Source organism: Ciconia boyciana, chromosome 1 (assembly GCF_034638445.1).
Source record: "Ciconia boyciana chromosome 1, ASM3463844v1, whole genome shotgun sequence".
In the NCBI taxonomy this organism is placed as follows: domain Eukaryota; kingdom Metazoa; phylum Chordata; class Aves; order Ciconiiformes; family Ciconiidae; genus Ciconia; species Ciconia boyciana.
The window spans coordinates 42,148,680-42,164,696 of record NC_132934.1 but is presented as its reverse complement, the minus strand read 5'-3'; positions in this window follow the sequence as shown (position 1 = coordinate 42,164,696).

The window sequence follows — 16,017 nt, the reverse complement described above, 5'->3', positions numbered from 1 at the left end:
GTCTGAGGTATTTGGGATGAACTGTTCTATGGACCATAAGATTTCTCAGAAGAAAAAAAAAACTTGTAAGATTTTAGATATCTGACTACATAAATGAGAATATACCTAGTTGATGGTACCATAGTCACCATACCGAATTGACGCATGAACTACAATTTGCTTAGAAATTTTCACCAGGTATTGTTCTGACCTGCTCTTGACTCTTGAAAACTCCTTTAAAGAAGAGAAAAAGGTTACAAGACACTAATGGAGCTGGATTCCACTACTGCAATGTTAAGGTTCATGAACCTAAAAGCAAGGTGGTATCTTTAAAGCAAAATTGAAAATGTCTCAAAATGGAAAGGGGGGACTTGAGTCCTCAGCCACAGATCTCTACCATTGCAGGTAGTCATGTAATAGCTGGCTACCTCAGAAAGTCCACAGAACATGATAGAAATCGCTGGCCACAAAATTATTTCCAAGATCCAAGCTCACTAACTTCAAGCTCCTACAAAATTATCAAAATCTGCAGCCACTGTCTAACATAGGAAAGTATCACTTGGATTCAAGGGCATGTTCAACCACCATCCAATGTCCTAGGTCTCTGCAATATCAGAGGATTTTTTAAATAAAATTCCCAGATGATCCTTGAATACAAAGCATGTTGTATACTAGGGAAGAAGAATAATCCCAGTTATCCCTTCTAAATGTATCTCCACTATTCCATTTTAACACAATTTTTTTTCTGTTTGGTGTAGTCATGACCACATGAACAGGCCATGTAAACATCAGACAGCTGAGAAAATATAGTCTGCATAGGAGAATAAGTTTCCTCTATCTCTTTCCTGCCCTCAGCTGTAGCCGGTCTCCTGTATTTCCCAGGAAAGCAAAGCACAACCAACAAAGCTGGAGGGCATAGTGATGCTTCAGGGTCAGAAGGGCCTTGCTGGTCCACAGAGGCAACTATCAGAAGCTCTGAAACATGAAACTCTTACAAGCACAAAAAGACAATGAATTAATCTTCTTTCAGATCCCCTTGGATACCAACACATCAGATGTCTGTAGTTTCATATCAGAAATTGGATTTACTGAATCCAATGTGTATATATAGATATACCATTTAGTTACATACTCTTTTCCACAAGCTTACGAACTAAACTAAAAAAAAAAAAAAAAGAAAAATGAGAAATTGCTTCTTGCCACTACTAGCTTTTTAAAATTTTACTCTTTGGAAATTTAGGAGTCATATTCAACCTTTCGGTCAAAGTTAATTCTCAACTAATATGTAAACATTTGATCTTCTACAACATTAAGTTTAATTTCAATAATTGTTTTGTTTCCCTGATATTTGCCCCAAATATGAAGAATCATCATATAATTTCTTAACCTTAATTTGGTCAAACTGGGATGAATAAACCAACTTCTTTAATATTTCTTCATAATACAGTTATTTCAGTGTTCTGATCATTTCACTAGCCTCTTTTAGAATTTATTACAAATTACTCTGGTACATCAGAGTACAGTGCTCTAGATGAAGTTTTACCAATGTCTTCTAGAAAGATCATTCCCACCTCTGACCCTAAAAGTATTTCACCTACTTCATCCTTGAATTTCATGAGACTTTTTCAAAGCTGTTTCATATTGATGGTTCATAGCTGTTATATGATCAGTTGAAGCATGTAGGTCTCTTTCCCCCTCCTTTATTTCTAGCTAGTTAATTTCTGCTTCAGAATGGAAGTGCTTGCACTATGAGATTTTTGCTCTTTGTGCCATTAATTTTCTAACCCTTCAGTTGGAAGGGACATTTCATCCTTCTTGTACAATGTTCTGGTCCTGCTTGTCACTGTCAAAGACTCCCAAATCAAAAAGTCATAGGCATGTGTATTAGTTCATATCCTGAAGTTACTAATGAATGTATGAAATAGGGACAATCCCAGAACTGATTTCTGAGGGATATTATTCCTGGTAACTGGCCTTTGCCATAACCTATGATAGCCTCCTTAGCCAGTTTCTCATACAATTCCTAATTCTTTTATTAATCCCTGTAATTTCCACCTTAAATATTAATTTCATATAGAACATTATAGCAAAATAATTACTTAAATCGAGACAGATGAATCCGACTGAATTAATTCCATCTAAGAAATTAGTCATTTTAGCAGAAAAGACATAAGATTAGTCAAACACAATTCACCTTTGATGATCAATATTGCAATTTATTCCACTTTACCACTTCCCAATTACCTCCGTCCTTCATTGTTCTTTGTTTCAAAATGTGTTCTAAGACTTTGCAGAGTATTGAAGTCAACTTAATAGACCAGTTATTGCTTAGGTCACTCTTTTTTTTCCCTTTTCAGTACTATTTTTTCTATTTTCCAGTCATTAGGTAGTATCCCCCAAATAATACAGATTTGTTTAAAATTTTATGTACTACAATACTCTGGACATTTAAAAGAGACAATAGAAGGCAGAGAGCTAAGTACTTTCTGAGCTTGTATTTTGCTAACTTCTAAAAGACATATTTACAGAACAGTGGTTGCTCCTAAATTCTGCATCAACATGCAAGGAGCTTTGCCTAAGATCTATCTTGTATTCTGTTATTTGAAACATAACATCTCAAGCCAAATTTGGTTATGATTAAGTCAACATCATGATTGTGATAATCCTAGAAGGATATAAGACTAAGGTACCACTGGTGGAAGTCTTGCACTGAGCTTCAATAATTTCCTTTTAGGTCATATTTTGCCATGCTGAAGTCAAAATATTTTTCTAAGGGAACTGTTCTTGTTGACTGAAAGACCAGAATTAGAAAAGATTTCTGTCAAAAAACTTACATTTCCAAAAAGAGAGGTTGTAAGGTTTTTTTCCACCAAGCAAAATTTGTACTTAAGAAATGTTTGGTTTTTGCATAAAACAATTTTTTATAGCAAAGATAATAGATACAATAAAAATGAAATTTTCAGCATACCAGTGGTTTGGGGTTTGTTTGTTCTGCTTTGTTTTGTTTTTTATTATAGACTGTGTTACTTTTTGAACAGCCAAGAAAAATTTAAGTGTTAGAGGAAAAAATATTCCCCAGTAAAAGCAATTGAAGAAAATTTGTAACAAAAACTTTTTAATTTTTGGCACAGAAAAACCCTGAGAAGTTCAATAAGTAATGCAGGAGGGGTTTGCTTCATTACAGAATTGATCCTTCCAATACAAAGAAATAATTTATTTAATTATTGTTGCTGTTCAGGTAGATATATTAAAATTCATCTTCAACTCCCCATGTCTGCTATAGCAAAACACAATCTTGCAAGGAGACAGAGGCAGTACTTTATTCCTCTTTATTATTAGTTGTCATTCTCAGCAAACACTGGAAGACACCAAATATGTAATATGCTGGCTAATTGTCACTTAGTGGGGACACATAGCTAACTGTATCAACTAAAACATTAACTTCACATTAAATGACCAACTATATTGCATTAAAAATTGTAAGTTTCCGTGTCTGAGAACAGGCAACGAAGAAATTGCACATATTGAATTTAAAAGGAGACTGCAGTGTTTTGTTAAATGTGATGCCAACCAATAGCATACCATGAGCAAAAAGCTCTATGTGGCTTTATTTCCATCTGGGAGTCATGGCACAGCACAAAACCATAATCTACATGACTAAATTATCTCTTTCCAGGCAGCCTGTTACAGCACAGCTGTGTCCTGATCTGGGGTCCTGTCTTACAGTGAACACAAGATGTGACTATTTTAAATATGTTTCATAATCATGGCAAAACCTTGGATTTACAACTCTTTCACCCAACAAGATAGAACTGATTCATTTTTGTAGGAACAACACCAGCTTTTCAATCCATTCTCCCGAAAATGTTTTGGGGGTTGGTTTATTTTGGTTTTGTTTTTTTTTTTTTAATCTGAAATCTGTTTCTGGCATGTACTTCTAAAAGTCATGCTGGTCAGTTTTCTATTTTGTACTGCAGAGGTATCCAAAGTTCTTTCATTGCCATCAGGAATGAAATGTAATACAGACACAAGTATTACATCACATACTCTAAATTCTGGTCTATGAACACCTATGTTGTTTATAAATAAATAACCATTTTACTGTGTGAATAAATAAACATTTAAACCTAGATTTACTGTGTGTCTACCATGAACTCTAGCTGCTTTAGGAATTTGAAATTAGCATTATTTTGAGGGATCCAAAAGTGCATTTAATCAATACTGTTTAACAACCTTCCTGACAAAGAGAGTGACATTGGCTGTCTCTCAACATGAACCTTTCCCCTTCCTCACTCTTCAGAACGAGAGATGATTTTATGGACTGCAGCTACCTCACTCAGGTGTCACAGACAACTTCATCCATGTGATGCTGCTATCCACTTTCACCTGTGTTCATCTCTGATGAAGTCAATAAGGTCTGTTGCCAAAGACCTTTCATACTGCAGGTGATATTAACTGCATCCTGTTTTTTACACAGTGGAATATCAGCTCATGGACCTCTGTTAATCATAACTTTTCATTCATAGAAATGTAGAAACTAATAATAGGTGAAGGATACTAACAGGAAGCATCATTCTCCCCTTTTAGAGCAGGTATCTCACAAGGACATGACATTGTCTTAACTGTACTCTCATGACAGTAGGTGATCATTCAAAGGGTCAAAACTATGAGGACATAAAGCAGTTTTGCAACCCCAGTTATAATACAGAATTCCACACTAATTTAATCTAGATGCTCACTGTAATTCTACCCTAATTTGCTAAATTGCTTGCTAACTTTGATAATCTCTTGCCATCAGAAATCTTTTACAACAGATACAATTTCAACAGTGTTACTTTATCTTGTTGTTGGAGGACATTCAAGAATTTTTGTTTCCATCCACAGAGGTATGATACTTTTCAAAACTGTAATCATATCATTTGATATGGCACAGCATAAAATCAATAAAGTAATATAAAATAAGATAAATGAGTTACCTTTCTTGGGAATCTTTTGGCTTAACATATGACAAGCTTTGTGCAAAAAAGTGACTAGCTGATGAAAATCTCTCTTGAGCATGAGCAAATTGGATTATCAATTAGCTGTATGTCTTCAAAAATCTTCTTTTCTTAAGCCTCCTTCAGTTCCACTCTCATTTGTCAAGTGTCAGTGAAAAATGTCTGCAATACGCAGCGAAGCCTTGCTTGCAGACTGCCATTTTCCTCTTGAAAACTAAAGCTTGTAAGCTTCACTAAACCTGTCTAGTAAAATCCCTTGCAGCAAAAACAAAGCATGAAGCATTTCTTAAAATTAATTATTTCAGTGATTTAAGCTAATATTAAAGTCAAGCTGAAAAATTGTCAGCCACTCTAAGGTCCCAGGGCAAATTCCCATGCTTAGGCAGTAACGAACTGGGACCACAGAACATAATCATAGACCTGGGGCCTACAGGTTTGGGGGTTGTTTTTTTTTTTTTCTCTTTCTTTCAGCTTCTATTAATACCCAGAAGCAACCTATCCTCTATTCACCTTGCAGTGGACTGGCACTGTTCCTTCTTTTTTTCCTCTGCTTCTGTATGTGCAAAATTTAATTTTGTATGTCTGAGTTAATAGAAAAGCTTTGGCTTAATGATTCTCCTGAATCTGGGCGTTACTATGCTGTCTGGGAATTTAGACTGATTTGTGTTTTCCTCAGTGATATTTTTAAGGTATAAAAGCACTGAAAAACATAGTGTTTGCAGTACATAATGCTAATCTGCTTTCTTTAAATTTTCTACTGACAGCAAATGTTTCATCAAAATAAGACCACATCCGTATGCTCCCTGGAAAACAAGAAGGCAGAATTCGAAAATGATTAATATTGTTATTAAGAAATCCTTTGGCTCCCACACAAGGAACAATTTTAATTCCCCATATATTTATTGTCATGAATTTTCTCTGTTTTTTTCCAACTTGCTTTTCATAGTGAATTTAATGGCACACCAAGGCTTGTAAAGCAAAGGCAGACTACTGGAGAAATGGCCATAAACCTGTTACAACTTCATCACACTTCAATGGCATGCTATTTTTAATTTTAACTTCATGGCTTCTTGTGCCTCCTGGATATTTGTGTCTCCAAGACTACAGTTACCTCTTCATCTCATAAGCAATTGGAATAACAGCTGATCTCAGCTCTGCATATGCTGTTTTATTTTAAGCACAGTTTAGTATCCATAAAATATGTCAGGTTAACAGCACTAGAAATAGAGGAGTTTTGTTTGTCCCCAAAACAGCTATATCACAGAGGGTGATGACAAAGGCTTCCTTACGAGATGTCCAGCGAGTGCTTATCTGCACCGGTCTGCCTGGACCATAGGTACAAGAATTGAAAAGTTTGCAAATCCCATTCTTTGTCATGGTAAAAAATTATGTTCTATACTCCTTTTCATAAATCAGACAAATTCCATCTAAGGATGCCTCTGTCCACTTTTTCAAAAGCAAAAGCATGCTTCTTCTCTGACATTAGTATTAGTAGACTAAGGAGCACTTCTAACCCCATCTCTGTTCAGGCTTTGGCACTTCAACTGCTCTTTAAAAGGTTTCCTTTCATGCCAATAGTATCTTGAAAATCTGTTTGCCAGGAGCTGTCTTAAGATCATCTTCCTAAGAGTCTGCAAGACTATGCAACTTTACCAACCTCCAGCCCTGCTAAATAAGTCTTGTTTGGGCCGGTACTCTACTGGTCACAGCTTCTGGAGACCTATCTTAATGCTTTACTAAAGCCTCTGTATGCATAGTAACCAGCACTCCAGCAAGGCTACAATTACCAAAGGCACAAAAAACACCTGAGCTTGGTAGGGCTTACTCAGAAAAGAAACATGGGACTTTGTAAAGGCTCAAATCATTGATGATTTTCTAAAGATTAGAGAAATAATCTGAAATACAACCACCTACCTATATTCATAGAGACCACTATCTATAGATACATGGATAAATCTCAGTATCTCAAAATGGCAGATAAATCTGCAGTAGACACTAATTTTCTGGCATGGTTGTCACTAGCATAGTCTTCTCACTGCTTCATTTGCACAGTTTGGGCAGGGACATTAAAAAAAAAAAAAAGGAACAGCAGAAATCATGAAGACAATTTTCCTCTAGCAATTACAACATGAGCATTGTTTCAAGCTCAGTTTAAGACCATATTTGGTCATGAGTATATCTGAAAGTGATTTCAACCATTATTATTATCAGTCACTGTGCGGTGACAAGGCCAATGTGTCAGCAGTGTGGATGGGAGAGCAGGACATTTTTTTTCTCAAGAGACATACGTCAATGTCTCCAAGAGAGGAGAAAAGAGAGAGTGAAATATTTCTCAGGCTGTTTTTATTTGATCTATTTCAGACTTTGATATACAGAAGGAATGAGTCAATGTTTGGCTTCATGGAACTATCACAAGTAAAACCTTTCACTCTTATCTCAGATAATGTTCAAATTGCAGCCAGACAGCAATGAAATGGAAAATCACTACAAATGAAAAAGAATGGTTGGGAAGTGAAGATATGAAGGGGAAAACTGTTAAAAATGCAGAGCTTAATTATGCCTAGTCTCTCTCCACATCAATTTATTGTCCATTGAAGTCAAACCTGGGGAGAGATCACCGCTCAGGTTAGAAAAATCTCAGTGGAAGAATGAAACATCTTGAGCATTGGGGACCCTGTTTTGAGATGTATTTACACATAAATTTCCAGATGACATGACTGGAATAGTTTGACAAGTTTTTTTTCTCCAGAACTATTGCATGTTTTCTGTAGAAAGTCACAGAATCACAGAAGATCTCGAGTTGGAAGGGACCCATAAGGATCATCAAGTCCAACTCCCTGCTCCTCGCAGGACTGCTTAACACTAAACCAAACATCAATAGAACTATCGTACCTCTTCTACAGTCACCTCCACTTCAAACTAAAAACTCAGTTCAGTATCTTAGCAGCTAAGTAGTCACTTTGGTATTCTCTCATAAGCAAACACATTATGCCAGGTATTAATCCTGCTGTCCTTTTGAAAGAATAGACCTATTGTAGGTCTATTCTTTTTGAGACGGGCTCCTGACCTGGCATATCAGAGGTCTAGGTATCAGAGGTATGCACAAGGTTAAGAGCCGCCTAGGTCATAAGGCACAAAGAAAAAGCAAGTCAGTAGGGCTAGGCCTTAGATTATCACTGATACAGCATTTGACAGCAGACTATTTAAAGTCACCTAAGAATTGTTTGAGAGGATGAAGAAAATGAAGAGCTATATCCTGAACTTCTTCCTCCAGTATACTGGACAAGGAAACCTTTCGTATTTTCTAATGCACACATGTAGTGTGACCCATTTCTTATTGGAAGTTTTGAAGGAATATGATAACAGAACATTCTTCCAGGAAGAAATAATTCTGAGCATGCACTATGCTTTAACTGAGTAGCATAGCATATCTGTGTAAGGTATTTCCATCCTAGTGCTTTATGAGTGGAAAAACTCTGACTTTATATAAAACAGTTATGCATAAATTAGTGCTATACAACTATTAAATGAATAGTTATGAAACCAGAGTTTACAAAATGCTAAGAATGAGTCTACACTTCTGTGATTAAAAGGCTATTTGTTCCTAATAGATATCCAAAATGCCCTCCTATATTCAGATCTAGCTATGCCTCCTGATTAAGCTCAGAGTAAGAACAGCATCACCTGGTAGCCTGTAGGTAAGCTATATAACTTGTGTACAGGTGCATAGCCTGGCCGAATGGGAGCAAGAGAGAGTTACTAAGCACGGGGTAACCTAGTGCCCTGGGAGTAATGAGGGAACATGAACATCCAGACCAAGATGCAAATGCAATATAATTTATTTGCCTGTTGTATAAAAGGGGAATTAGAAACCCTATGAACTTTTTATTAGCAGGGTGAAACGGTTTTGTACTGTCTTGTCTTGGCATTCATGTATTAACACTTTGCTGGAATGACCACAATGGGAGATGCTTTCTATGCAATAAATCTGATCAACTTCTTTCCACCAAACCTGTGGCAGTATATCATAAAACAGGGTTTATGCCAGGGTCTTCTGAGAATACACAGGCATTACAGTCTCTGGGATTACAAAACTGATGACACAAGCGCACTGCTCTTTACACACACATGCACAAGAAGCTGACAAGAATAGCACAGGTCATCCTGACAGCTCACACTGTGAATAAAAGAGAATGGCCACTTTTCCTTCTTAATCTCCTTTAGGGGAATTAGAACATTTTACAAAATCTTCTGGCAGCAAGAAAATCTAGAATCCATTATGTCCCTCTTTTCTGCCTCCCAAATGCTAGCAAACAGTTATGGAGACAGATAGCCTCTCCTTATTGTGAAACATCTCCCAGGGGAAAAGATTGGCTGGAGGCAGTGGTCACAGTTACTATTTTGTTTTAGTCTGTCAGCTGTCTGAGGCTTTCTCTCAAATAACAAAACAAAGCCTAGCCCAGAATACAGCTGTTTTTCCAAAGTAAATAATTTTTTAATGTTCTAGCTACATGGACTTAGCATTATTCATCACAACCTAGTTTCCAGTGTTCATTATAATTACGTCAGGATAGATGGCAAATAATAAGTAGGCTGAATTTTTCCATATTAACAAATTAGCATCTGGGAAGTCTCCATTGGACCTCTGTGGTATTTTTTGGAGTTATGAATTATTTTTCAGCAGTGGAAAAGATAAACTGCTTCTGGGTTCCAAATTCACCCAGTCTCATCCCTTCTCCAAAATATGTTTTTATAGTCTTGCAATGAGAAATGTAAATTTTTGATGCATGAAAAACAATCTAGCAGAAATCTATACCAGGAATATGACTTCCACAGGAAATGTAAAATTTCCATTCAAAAGATAAGTATTCTCTGCTACATTTTTAATGATCTTCAAATAAAAATTATTTTAAGCATGTGTGTTTGCCACTTCTCCTGGGAAAGCTACAATAATCATGTTTGGTTGCCATTAAACCCCGTTGATTTAATTCCCAATTGTATTCCATAAGAATTTTCCAAAAAGAAACTTTAAGAATTTGAGGAACCAAATAAATGAACTATTAATAAATATATTTTTTGCTATTCTTTAGATAGCAGATAATAAAAATATGTAGCCTCTGTATTATAAATACTCTGCTGTTATCCAAGTAAAGTATTTATGATGATGTATTCCCTAAGGTATTAATTGCATGACTGTTTGTTTTATGTAAAGCATTTAAATGTAAATTACAAACATTAGCTTGCTCTTTTTCAATTTTTTACTGGTAAAATGTAACCTACACTGTGAATACAATTATGATGGCACTCACTGCTACACATCTTTTTTTCCAATGTACAGTCTTCCTTGTTTCATATTTCTGAGGACTTACTTTTATGGTGCTGCTCCTTATTTTTGTATATCCATGATATGGAGTTATCTATTTCACGTTATATGAATTCTATTTGTATCTGTCACTTTTTGTTGTATGAAAAGGCTAAAAAAATTCATAAATATGTTTTAAAAAAAAAGAAATTGAAAGATTGATTTTCTTTTCCCAGGAGGTCTGGCAGGTCTACATTAAATCTGAAAATAGTTAAAGGAATGCTGTCTGTCACTAGCATTTGATTTTCCACAGAGCGCTTTCAAAAACAAAACAAGTAAGAGTTCTCTTAGCTATGTGCAGACCGTTTTGTATTTAGCAAGCAGGAAGCACATTGTCATTTGTTTCTGTCATATTATTCCACTGGGTGACAACAACAAATGCTGATGAAGTGCTGAAGAAAATGCACCTAAGATATGTACCTTAGCTCTCATCAAGGAGCACTGGATTGTTTCTGTGAGCTGCAATAAAGTGGTGCCCGTGTACAACACAAACAAAACAAGACTGTCAAAGTAATCTGCAAAACTGGAAAAAGGTGGAGTTTGGCAGTTCCCGCACTACAGGGAGCCGTGAGTAGTCATTATTAACTTGATTTCGCTTTCTTAATCTTTCCTTCCTTCTGCCTGAGCAAGACATTGAATCAACAAATGGATTCTTAAGGAAAAACTGTGAGGATAATGGAAATATCAATATAAAATCAATACACCAACTTAGAAGCTAAAAAAAAATGTTTACAGACTAATCCTAAATCCCCAGGACCAATGATAATATCACTTATTAGGCCTTTATCCTTATTACAGGATTCAATCCTCAGCCAGTCGAAGAGGTTACCTACCATTTCATTTTTTATAAGGGCTTTTCCTTTTACATCCAGGAAGCTTTAAAGTCTCTTGTGCTTTCTTCATCATTCACTGCATAAAGGTGGCAAATACAATTTTTAGCAAGTAAATGACAGTCAAATTTACACATTTTACAACTTGCAATTGTAAAATTGATTTTTGTGACAACCCTTTAAGGATTAAAATAAAACTTTTATTCTTCCAAATATAGACTCGACACGCTTTCTTTTGCAAACTGGAATTCATTAAATCAATTAAAATATGAATAGGTAGTGCAAACTGAAATTGGTTTGCATTCTGAGCAGGGAAGCCTATAGGAATACAAGAATACTGCAATAGTTCTCCTGGAAAGTAAACTCTAACACTTAAAAAATGTGTCATTTCCCACATGATTAAGAGAAGCTAGACTCCAAGAATGTATACATACCCTGGCACTCTGTCTTAGATTTAGAACAAGTGCTACACACAAACAAAAATCCTTCCCCAAAATTGCTCTCTGTCTAAGCAATATTGTTAGCAATACTGATCTTAACAAATACATCTCCCTGAACAGAATACATCTCAAGTTTCTAAGATTTTGCAGACAGTGAAGCTGGACAGATATGCAGTGATATTGACAAGTGACTTCACAACCCATGAAGAAAATCACTCACCTGAAGTCTGATCATGTTTGTACTGGTAGCACAGGTTGGATTTCCTCAGAGGCGGGGGGAAGAGGCAGGCGAGTATGGGACTCCCTTAATATGGAAAGTCATAGATTTTGAAGTAATTTTAACTTTCTCACAGGGTTTTTATTTACCCTGAGAACAGGATGACACAGTTTGGCTCAGGTAAAATATACTCTAAACCATATTCAAATAGGACTTTTGCAACCACAAGGATATGGTTGTGTAGCCACAAAGGATATGCAAAAACGTAGCTTGTCAAACATCATTGCATCAGGAAAGGGAAGACTCATTTCCCTCTGCTTGCCAGTGAGAACTTTCAAAGGCCTGATATACAGATCTTATTTTCATTAGATGGATATAAACCATGCTATTGTCACAAGAAAAATAAGAATATATTTTTGTATCAGAGAAGGACAATTTTTTGTTTATTTTCTTCTGTTACAAGGAATTGCTAAGATACATCAATAAATGAATCTCTGTTGTTATTCATTGTAATACAATAGTGCCAGAGAACCTGAGATATAATGCAGGTCCATAATACTAAGCATGAAGAGGGCATATACTGACTTCTCCAGCCTCAGGAACTAACTGTCTTAAAATAAATCAGAGAAAAAAGTGACATGGAAGTTCAAGGAGGTGAAGTGACTCTGTTTTGGCCCAGCAGCAGGCTGATGACAAAGGCAGGAGTAGTGCATAATGTATTAATTTGAACATGCCAATGAAATTTTTACATTTCTGGAATCAATGTCAATACGAGAAAGGCATGCACACTGATTTATCTGTTTGAAAAGAAGGCATGACTGTCTTAACTCTCCTCCAGAGATTCAGTGATTACCATAATATTTTTTACTTGCTAGATGTGTTAGCAAGACTTTTTAAATGAATGTTCTTATTTTGCATTTTCTGTAGTTCTCAAGACTAGAAAATATTTTATTATAGAATTATGAATCAGTATTGTGTCTCACTACAACTGCTGACATTACGGTGTCTGACAAAACTCCTAAGTATATATGTGTTTGTGAGATCAAACAATTGAACTTCTAGCCTGACATGTATGCATCAGGCCTATTTGTCCTCACCCTTATTCCACTTTTTCTCTTTTTGTCTTTTCTTATAGAAATCTCTCTTCAAAACTTAAATACAAAAGAAGTGTAGGTGTGAATAATTCGTTCTCCTTGCAATTCCCCGTGTGTCAGAATGGAAATGACCAAAGTTCTGATTATGGTGTGTAATAATCCTCTATGCATCTAATGTCTCTGTCAAAAATCTTCCTTAGTAACAGACTGGGGTTAAAGAAGCACATTTTATTTCATCAGAAGTAACATTATTAACAGTACCACCACAGAACTTATATGTAGTGAGGCATTTTCCTAATGCCTTTCCCTCCAAGGCAAGTATTTTATGTCTCACATCCTGGTGCCTGGTTTCGTGGAATGGAAGATTATCTCATAAAGGATCACTCACGGTTGGCAATTTGCAGTAAGCCTGTAAAAGTTCAAAAGGCCAAACTCAACTTTGAACAGTAGGAAGTTACATATTTTTGAAGCACAGTGAGTACATTAAGCTAAAATGTCCAAGTAGGATATCTTTCCTACTCCTTTTCCTCTCTCCCAGAAAGGACCCTGAAAGGAAAACTTTATGTTAAAAACATTATGTTCTCAAAAAAAAGTAATAGAAGCTACCTTTCAAGCCCAGTATCAGGAATGTAATTCTGAGATAGAATCTGCTAAATAACTTCAAACTTGGAAAGCATGAAACATATGTTTCATGCAGTGGACAAAATAAACACTCTCTTAAAAAACCACAAAACCACACAATATTTTTGTCACTCAGGCATTTAATTAGAATTTCAAAAATAGATTAATTGTAAATGAAAATGTAATAAACTATAGTTTGGGATTTTTTTTCTAGGGAAATCTAAATTAGCATAGTTAATGAAATTACTTCACTTTTTTGCTTTGTCAGTAAACTAAATCCCTTCCACAGCTTTCTATTTGAAAAAACAAATAATCTGCTAAAGCAAATGATCTGCTTTTTCACCCAGGGATTACAAAAGCTATTAAGGCAAATTCCAGTAAATTACATCAACAGTACTTTAAAATGAACTTTTAACACCTTACAAATGTTATTTTGTTGGAAAAAATGACACCAGTTTCTCTAAATGCCAGAGAGATTTAAACTGTGGTAAGTTAGAGTCAGTGGTTTTATGAAGTGTGTTACCTTCTGGATACTGGTTTGGTGAAGATTTTAAAACCATTATCTCTCACTAAGCTCACAAGTAATGCTAAGAATGCCTGTGAGCTCATTTGAAGCTGATCTGTAGGGTAATAAGGAAAAACAATATATTTTCTGTTAAGTGTCAAACTAACATGAATGAACTAAGCCACTCTGGATGTGTTTGAGGAATGTGGAAAAAAGCAGCCTGTAAAGATCAAACAGGAGTTTGCTTCTAATGATACAGTTCTGGGCAAATAGATGTGAACAGGTTTTGATATGATTATCTGTTCAATGCCAATAGCTCAGCAAGGAAGATTCTCCATCCCCATCAGTTCTTCAGTGTGCTGAAAGTGAAGTTGTTCATTGTGGCTGAACTGGAGCAACACATTGTTACAGTGCATGTGGGTGTGAGTGGGTGTGAGACCGTGCAAGGTGTGGAGGGATGTGGGGTTTTTTGATTCCTCAAATGTTCAACCAAATTCAGTGTTTTTCTGGATTCCTCAGATATTCAACAAAATCTAACTTCAAAATATCAAACAGGGTATAGACAGTAAAAAAATACTTAAGCATTTGGGAAGGCACAGAATGTACAGTTAACTAAAACAGAGCTCAGCTGGCATTTCTTTTTCTAAAAGATTTTGATTTCATTTTAAAAAAATTAATAAATCTGTATGTTTCAAAAAATGCATTCAAACACTGGTTTTGGATCAAAGCATTTTGTTTCAACAGAATCAAAACATTGCATAACATTGAACTTAAGAATAATTTCAAAACTAACATTAAAATATCTCATTCCCTTAATGCCAACATAGGATGAATACTTTGTGTCTATATCTTTTTTCCTTCTAAGTGACCTTTTTGAAAAAATTAGCATGATTCCAGAAAGCAAATTTATTTTCACATCAATAGGAAAATCTCATCAAAGATTTTCTGACCAAATCTAAGAGACATAACTGAAAATATGATTTTTAAAAATGTGAAAATAACATTAATTTCACTGTGGATGTCTTTTTTTTTTTTTGGTGGCCGTAAACTGGCAATCAATTTTACTCAAATTTCTAGCCTTTCCTACTTTTAAATAAAGGTTTTGTTTTTTCTTAGCTGACCATGCTGTTTATCCTGCTTATGATGCTATATGCATCCTTGCACTTTTTTTTTTTCAGGGTAGTCTGAGTGCAGGAAAAAATCAACACATGTATGCAACATATTTTATACACCTTTGATGTATATAAGAGAGGTCAAGATACTACCAAATCCCTTTTCTTCTGATAGATTTACAGATTTAGTAGTTACAGTAAGACACTTCTTGTCTCCTTTTTAAATGAAAGTAGACAGCCTTATTGGTTAATACATTTACATTTAAATTATTTGCTAATATGGACAATACATTCGTGTGAAAATTTGTGTTTTTAAACTAAGCCTTATCATGAAATCTGATATTTTTATTGTAGATCCATCTATCAAATGACAAATGGTTGACATGAAAAATGTGTGCTGCTATTTGAATAATAATAATTTAATCTTAATCTTACTTTATTAAAAACAAACAAAAAAACCTTATTAGGTTAGATGTTGCACATAGAGAATCTATCTCAAATCAAACTGTTGGGAATCCTATTTGAATATTTCCAGCAGAGAACATCATTTTCTAAATTAGTAAGAAACAAGATTTTTTAATGTATTCAGAACAAACAAAACAAAAAGAAAATTCCAAGTGGATTTATCATCAGAAACACAGCTCTGTGACTGAGTAGCTGTGGGGTAGATAACAGCACATTTCTAAATGAATTATCAGGAAACATCACTTTATTTGATGCTTCAAGTAAGCTTTTTTTAAAAGATAGATTCATTTGCTTTGAATATTTTAAACCTCACATCACTAATATTTTGACATTGTGGTTATTTCAGAAGTCGAAGTGTCTGAAGGCTTTAGTTTAAAGGCAAAGTTCTAGTTTTA